The sequence below is a fragment of the Aulonocara sp. 'chitande type north' Nkhata Bay genome, linkage group LG22, assembly GCF_057382095.1.
Source record: "Aulonocara sp. 'chitande type north' Nkhata Bay isolate Kocher_YH1m ecotype deep benthic linkage group LG22, A_spYH_male_GT1.1, whole genome shotgun sequence".
Classification (NCBI taxonomy): Eukaryota; Metazoa; Chordata; class Actinopteri; order Cichliformes; family Cichlidae; genus Aulonocara; species Aulonocara sp. 'chitande type north' Nkhata Bay.
In genome coordinates, this window is record NC_141364.1 from 4170239 (window position 1) to 4177737 (window position 7499).

General features: G+C 55.9%; 1 long non-coding RNA gene and 1 pseudogene across 1 annotated transcript; both read right to left on the minus strand.

The window, feature by feature from the left end:
- Window positions 1-1909: 1909 nt before the first annotated feature.
- On the minus strand, window positions 1910-3600 carry LOC147303247 (uncharacterized; annotated as a pseudogene).
- Window positions 3601-3677: 77 nt separating this feature from the next.
- On the minus strand, window positions 3678-4222 carry LOC147303248 (uncharacterized). The gene is made up of 2 exons (XR_015127024.1): window positions 3967-4222; window positions 3678-3879 (listed from the first exon to the last, which is right to left on the minus strand). It is a non-coding gene; the product is annotated as an uncharacterized LOC147303248 (long non-coding RNA).
- Window positions 4223-7499: the final 3277 nt, after the last annotated feature.

A 7499-nucleotide genomic window follows, 5' to 3' on the forward strand; every position in this document is an offset into this window, starting at 1 on the left:
ATGGAAGACGTTATGTACGTTCATAGCAGGCGGAAGGACCAGCCGGACCGTCACCGGGTTCAGGACCTCCTGGATGGCAAAGGGGCCAAGAGACCGAGGGGCCAGTTTCTTGGACTCAGTCCGAAGAGGGATGTGCTTGCTGGAGAGCCACACCCGCTGGCCGACCTGATAATCCGGAGCAGGAGTGCGACGGCGATCCGCCAATGCCTTGTTCTGCTCGGCCGTTGTCAGGAGTGCTGCGCGCGTGGCCCGCCAGACCCAACGACAGCGCCTAAGGTGGTGCTGGACCGAGGGAACCGCCAGCTCTCCCTCAGAGATGGAGAGGAGGGGGGGTTGATACCCCAGCGATGCCTCGAAGGGCGAGAGTCCAGTTGCTGATGACATGCTTGCGTTGTGGGCATACTCCACCCAGGCCAACTGGTCGCTCCAGGTCGCTTGGTTCGATGATGCAACGCAACGCAACATGGCCTCCAGCTCTTGATTGGCTCTTTCGGTCTGACCATTAGTTTGGGGGGTGGAACCCGGAGGACAAACTGACCTGAGCTCCCAATTCTGCACAGAACCCCTTCCAAACCCGCGAGGTGAACTGAGGGCCACGGTCGGAAGCGATGTCCTGGGGTATGCCATGGAGCCGAAACACATGCTGCGTCAGTAACTGGGCCGTCTCCAAGGCAGAAGGGAGCTTGGGCAGAGCAATGAAGTGGGCGGCCTTGGAAAAACGGTCAATAATGGTTAGAATGGAGGTGTTACCTGAAGAGGGAGGCAAGCCGGTGACGAAGTCCAGGGCGATGTGTGACCACGGGCGTTTTGGAGTGGGTAACGGTCGCAGGAGGCCAGAAGCAGGTGAGTTGGAGGTTTTGTTCCGTGCGCACACCGGGCTTGCCGCAACATAGTTCTGGACATCGAGAACAAGAGAGGGCCACCAAAACAAACGTCGTAGAAAGGAGACAGTGCGATTTTTACCTGGGTGGCACGAAAACTTGGCAGTATGTGCCCAGTGAATGACCTGACTATGCGCTGTGGCCGGAACATACAGTTTCCCTTTCGGGCCGTGCCAGGGTCGGGCTCCTGTCGCTGGGCGTCCCTGACCACCTTTTCAATCTCTTATGTCAGTGCACCCACAATGCAGGTGGGGGGATGGGTTTTTCCTTCTCATCCTCATCGGTCACGGGTGCGAACTGGCGCGACAACGCGTCTGACTTAGTGTTCCTAGAACCGGGCCTGTAAGTAATGGAGAAGTGAAAACGAGTAAAAAAATAAGGCCCACCTGGCTTGTCGGGCGTTGAGGCGCTTGGCTGCCTGGAGATACGGCAGATTTTTGTGGTCCGTCCACACAACGAAAGGCTGCTCAGTGCCCTCCAGCCAATGTCGCCATTCCTCGAGGGCCCACTTGATGGCGAGCAACTCCCGGTCACCCACATCGTAATTTCTCTCGGCCTGAGACAACCTGCGGGAGAAGAACGCACAGGGATGCAGCTTGCCGTCGATCCGTTGGGAGAGAACCGCCCCCACGCCCGAATCGGACGCGTCCACCTCCACGGTGAAAGGCCGGCCGAGGTCCGCCTGGACGAGGAAAACAGGTGCTTGAGCCGATCAAACGCTTGCTGGGCTGCGGAGGACCACTGGAAAGACAACTTAGGAGAAGTTAGGTTGGTTAGAGGAAGGGCTACCTTGCTGAAATACCTGATAAAGCGGCGGTAGAAATTGGCAAAGCCCAGGAACCTCTGCACCTCCATGCGGGTCTTGGGAATAGGCCATTCCACTACGGCTTTGACTTTGGCTGGGTCAGCTCGCAAACGCCCCTGTTCCACAATGAAACCCAGAAAAGAAACAGTTTGCACATGGAACCTCTCCGTCAAAACCAAAACCTCTCCGTCAAAACCAGCCAACAAAACAGAAAAAACCAAGTTCAATAGTCCAACCACTTCCCTAGTGGCAGCAACAGTTCTGGCGGCCGACCCAGTGGACAGCAAAACAGGCGAAGCCCGCTGTGGGTCAGGCAGTGGTGGAAAAATAGTTCAGGCGGCCTACCTCGGGTCCAGTGGCAGCAACAGAGCACGTCAGGTGGCCTGCCACGGATCCGGTGGTGCTGCATCTCCAGCGGGCGGCCACGGGTCCGGTGGCGGTGTTGCAGCTCCGGCGGGCGGCCACGGGTCCGGTGGCGACGGCGTTGCTGCTCCCGCCTCAGCACAACCCACGATTCCCGACGTGGCGGCCGGGCTGCAGGACGTGGCGGCCGGGCTGCAGGACGTGGCGGCCGGGCTGCAGAACCTCCAGCTCTGGCTCAGCGGATCCCTCCGGACCTCTGAGCTCCTCCGGTGGCAGCGCGGGCTCACCAGGCTCGCTGAGCTCCTCTGCTGGCAACGCCGGTCCCTCCGGCTCGTTGAGGTCCGCCAGCAGCGGTGCGGGCTTCTCAGTGGGTGGCTCGCTGAGCTGCTCCGGCTCACAGTGCTCCTCCGGCATTAGCTCGCTGGGCTCACCCGGCTCACTGTGCTCCTTCGGCATGCCGAGCTCCTCCAGCATTAGCTCGCTGAGCTCCACGGCTGGCGGCGCAGGTCCCTCCTTCAGCGGCGGTGCAGGCTCGCCGAGCTCCGGCAGCGCGAGCTCCTCCCGCTCGCTGAGCTCCGGCTCCGGCAGCGCGAGCTCCTCCCGCTCGCTGAGCTCCGGCAGCGCGAGCTCCTCCCGCTCGCTGAGCTCCGGCTCGGGCAGCGCGAGCTCCTCCCGCTTGCTGAGCTCCGGCTCGGGCAGCGCGAGCTCCTCCCGCTCGCTGAGCTCCTCTGCAGGCTCCTCTGCAGGCGGCGAGGGCTCCTCTCGCTCGCCGAGCCCCTCCGGCTGCATTGCAGCTATGGATGGTCGAGCCGGTGGCGTAGATGGTAATACGGCATCCGCAGGCGGTGGAGATGATGGTAAAGTAGGTGATGTGGACAGTGAAGCCGAAAGAGCTGCGCTCATAGCAGACTGATGGGACGCTGGTGGAGTGGGTCCAGCCGGTGTATCGACCTCCGACCCAATCGGCTGAGGAGAAGTCAGGGAACCTGGCGGTGGTGAGGCGCGCTGGCGGTGTGAACGTCGCTTTCCAAACGATGCCGGGGCCGGCATGTCCGACTGAGGTTCCACCAGCCGACCGGGCAGGACAGCAGCTGCGTGGTGTCGAGCTGTCGGTCCTTCGTCTGCTGACTCAACAGATGCCGCGGGGGTAAGTGGAGATGTGGTGAGGTGCAGAGAGCGTGGGAACCGTTTCCCCCGCAATGGAGGGTCCAACAAGTGAGCTGCAAGCGACGGTGGGGAAGCTACTTGCCTATGAAAAAAGAAACAGGCAGCAAGGGCTCCCAGGGAGGTCGCCACATCCGCCTCACCCGGACAGCCCAAACCAAAAAGCTCAAAGCTGGAACTTGCCCTCAGTACGGTTATAATCGAAATTAATCTCTTAATGTCCAAAAAGCTCACAGAAAAGGTGGTTGAAGACAGGAAAGTATCAAAAAATACGACCTGTATGTGTCTCTTATGTGGATCTGCCGCCTGGATAATGCTCCGACAGTAATTCCAGAGCTGGGCGAGCGATCCCTCCTGTGAGACGGTCCTTGAGTCCGCTGGGCCCATAATGGCGGGATTATTCTGTCACGGGCTGCGACGGCAGACCGTGGAGTTGTAGAGAAAGTAGGGCCCAAACGCGAGACTCAAGTGAAGGACAGTGGATTTATTTATGGCGAGTGGACAGAAACGACAACTATATACAATTCAAGCACTGTGACTCCTGTGGCGATTCCTCCAAGAATCCCACACAGTGCACGTGTCCATAGCAGTGAAAAGGTGACAACTCCAAAAACCCGATTCCACTCTGTGATTTCCCCTCGTGACGACGTTCCTGACTCCCGACTCCTGGTGACACAAAAACACACACAGCTCAGCAGGCAGCCTTTAGTAGCGAAGCCGATCACAACACACTAATCTACGGAGGTACTTAACAGGTTCGACTTAGTATAATCCCGCGCCGACTGGGGCTCCGCCACCTTCTTAAATAAGGCGCCCCTCATGAAGCCATCAGCTGCAGCTGGTGAGGGCTAATGGGCGGCAGTCCCCAGTGCGGGAACACTTCCGGGTCGCAGTCCCCTCAGCGACCCCAAAACATCCGGGAGCACCCAGGGAGAAAGGACAAAAAGGGAGAGAAAACCACCATAACATATGGAAAAACATATACAAGAAATACATGAGCTCTGGGTCATCAGACCCAGACCATGACAAATAGGCGCCGTAGAACCAGACGTACATGGTTGATGTGCTCAGTCTGCGACCTGGAAAAAATCAGAATGTCATCCAGATACACGAAGACAAAATGGTTAATAAAGTCCCTGATCACATCATTAATCAGGGCCTGGAAGACTGCAGGGGCGTTAGTAAGACCGAAAGGCATCACTAAGTATTCGAAGTGCCCCAGGTGGGTGTTGAAAGCCGTCTTCCACTCGTCACCCTTGCGGATGCGAACCAGATGATAGGCATTCCGAAGATCCAGTTTGGTGAACAGGACCGCCCCCTGTAGTAGTTCGAATGCTGAGGCCAGCAGGGGGAGTGGATATTTATTCCTAACAGTGATCTTGTTCAGCCCTCGAAAGTCAATGCAGGGACGCAGGCTCTTATCTTTCTTTTTTACAAAAAAGAATCCTGCTGCTAAAGGCGAAGTAGATGGGCGAATAATACCTGCGGCCAGAGACTCCGTTATGTAGCGTTCCATGGTCTCGCGTTCCGGTTTAGACAGACTGTAGAGCCGACTTGTTGGCAGGGGAGCGCCTGGGAGTAAGTCGATTCCACAGTCATAAGGCCGATGTGGAGGCAAAGACAACGCCTTACTTTTGCTGAATACCTGGCCGAGGTCGTGGTATTTGGCGGGCACCAAGGAAGGTCGGGGGGTGAGGAGCTTTTCGCAGAGGCGGTCCCGGGATTGTCCAGGACAGCGGCAAGTAAACATTGTTCATGACACCGCGTGCTCCAGCCAGTTACACACACTTTGGCCCAGTCGATTTGGGGGCTGTGATGTTGGAGCCAAGGAAATCCCAGTACCAGTGGGGTGTGGGGGGCTTTGAATACCAATAAACTGATTTTCTCAGAGTGATTTCCCAAAATAACGAGTGTAACCTCCTGAGTGCGATGTGTGACGGAGGCTAGATGGCCGCCATTTAAGGCTGAGACCTTCAGGACCTCTGGAAGGGGAAGTAGAGAAATTTTGTTCAGAACCAGAGTCAATGAGTACGCAGCAGGAGTGAGTGAGGGAGTGAAACATTAATTTAGCAGGGCAGCTGAGGTGAGGGAACACTTTTGTTGTGCCGCCCGCCAGTATCCCCACAATTACGGACTCTTTTACTCGGTCTGGGCAGGAGTCAACAAAATGTCCTCTTTTTCCACAAAGAAAGCACTCACCAGTCCGTTGTTGGCGCCCCAGTCTAGAGGAGGAAAGCTTGGCTCTGCCGAGCTGCATGGGTTGCTCTTCATCCCCGTGTTGCTCCTCCTCCTCACTTCTCCACATCAGACTAGGAAGGTCCCTAGATGTACCCGTGCCCCCAGCAGGCCGCCGACCATCCCCGGCTCTTTTGCCGAACTCCCGTATGTGGTCGTCTAAGTTAATACACACATTGATTAGAGCAGACAAAGCTTTAGGCAGTTCCTTGGTTGCTAACTCACGCTTAATATTCTCGTTAAGGCTGTTGAGGAAGGCTCCACGCAGTGCTTTCTCCTCCCAGCCCGACTCCTCCGCCAGGATCCAGAAAAGTCAGCAACACTCCTCCTACCTTGCTTCAGAGAAAACATGCGATGACCTGCGGCATCCAAGCTAGCGCCTTTATCAAATACACAGCGAAACTTGCTGAGAAAGACGTCATATGACACAGAGGGCTGGGTATTTAAAACTGCCTGAGCCCATTGAAGCGCCCGCCCAGTCATAAGTTGCACCAAATAAGCGATTTTAGCAGAATCAGAGGTAAAGGCACAAGGTTGCTGTCTAAACACAAGAGAGCATTGCGTCAAAAAACCCGTTTAGAAGGAGGTTGTTCCTCTGGCACCAGTTCTCCAGATTCCTAATCTCCTTCAGGTAGGCCGTCTCGTTGTTATCAGAGATCAGGCCCACCACGACGGTGTCATCAGCAAACTTGATGATGGTGGTGGAGCTGGTAGTGGCCACATAGTCATATGTGTACAAAGAGTACAGCAGGGGGCTCAGAACACACCCCTGGGGGGCTCGAGTGCTGAGAGTGGTGGAGGCTGAGACATGTCCGCCCATCCTTACTGCCTGTGGTCTGCCAGTTAGGAAGTTGGAGATCCACTGACACATAGATGAGCTGAGTCCCAGATGCTCCAGCTTGGTGGTGAGTGTGGAGGGAATTATGGTATTAAATGCAGAGCTGTAGTCTATGAAGAGCATTTTAACATAATTCCCCCTTCTAGTGTCCAAGTGAGTGAGTGATGTGTGGAGGAGATGAGAGATGGCATCGTCTGTGGAACGATTTGGACGGTAAGTGAACTGTAGTGGGTCCAGTGTGTCTGGTAGTGAAGAAATGATGAAGTCTCTGACCAGGCGTTCAAAGCACTTCATCACTACTGAGGTGAGGGCTACAGGGCGATAGTCATTGAGAGAAGCAGGGTGGGGTTTCTTCGGGACAGGAACAATGATGGACTCTTTGAAGCATGTGGGGATCACCGACTGAGATAAAGAGATGTTGAATATCTCAGTGAACACAGGAGCTAGCTGGTATGCGCAGTCTCTTAGGATACGACCTGGGATGCCGTCTGGTCCTGCTGCTTTCCTGGTGTTCACTCTTTTGAAGGCTCTCCTTACTTCATGCTCGTGCTGGCAGTATCTTCCTGTCTGCAGCCGTTAGCGCCGCTAGCACTAGCATTGTTGGAGTCCTTAGCTGCAGCCTCGAAGCGAGCATAGAAAGTGTTCAGCTCGTCTGCCAGAGTCACGGCCGCGTTCGTCATACCGGTTGTTGGTGCTTTATAGTCCGTTATTGTCCTTAGTCCCTGCCACAGGCTCCTAGAGTCACTCTGTTGGAGTTGTGACTCTAGTTTCCTCCCGTAGCGCTGCTTCGCCTCTTTCACCGCCCTCCGCACGTTATATGACGCAACTTTGTACGGGTCCATGTCCCCCGTCGTGAGTCCCGTGTTGTAGGCAGCGGTGCGGGATCTCAGAGCGTCGCGGATGGTTTTATCCACCCACGGCTTCTGGTTGGGAAACGTTGTGATAGTCTTTGTCTCCACGGTATCATCCGCTAGTTTCCCGATGAATCCCACAACCGCTTCCGTAAACACGTTGACACCATCATCGGAGCTGTTTCTGAACATGCCCCAGTCTGCGTCTGAGGAAGATGGCGGCGTGATCAGATTTGCCAAACGGAGGGCGGGATTGTGCCTTGTAGCCGTCCTTGACCGTAGTGTAGCAGTGGTCCAGTGTCCTTTCACCTCTGGTGGGGCAGGTGATGTGTTGATAAAAGTTCGGCGCTGCGCGTTTGAGG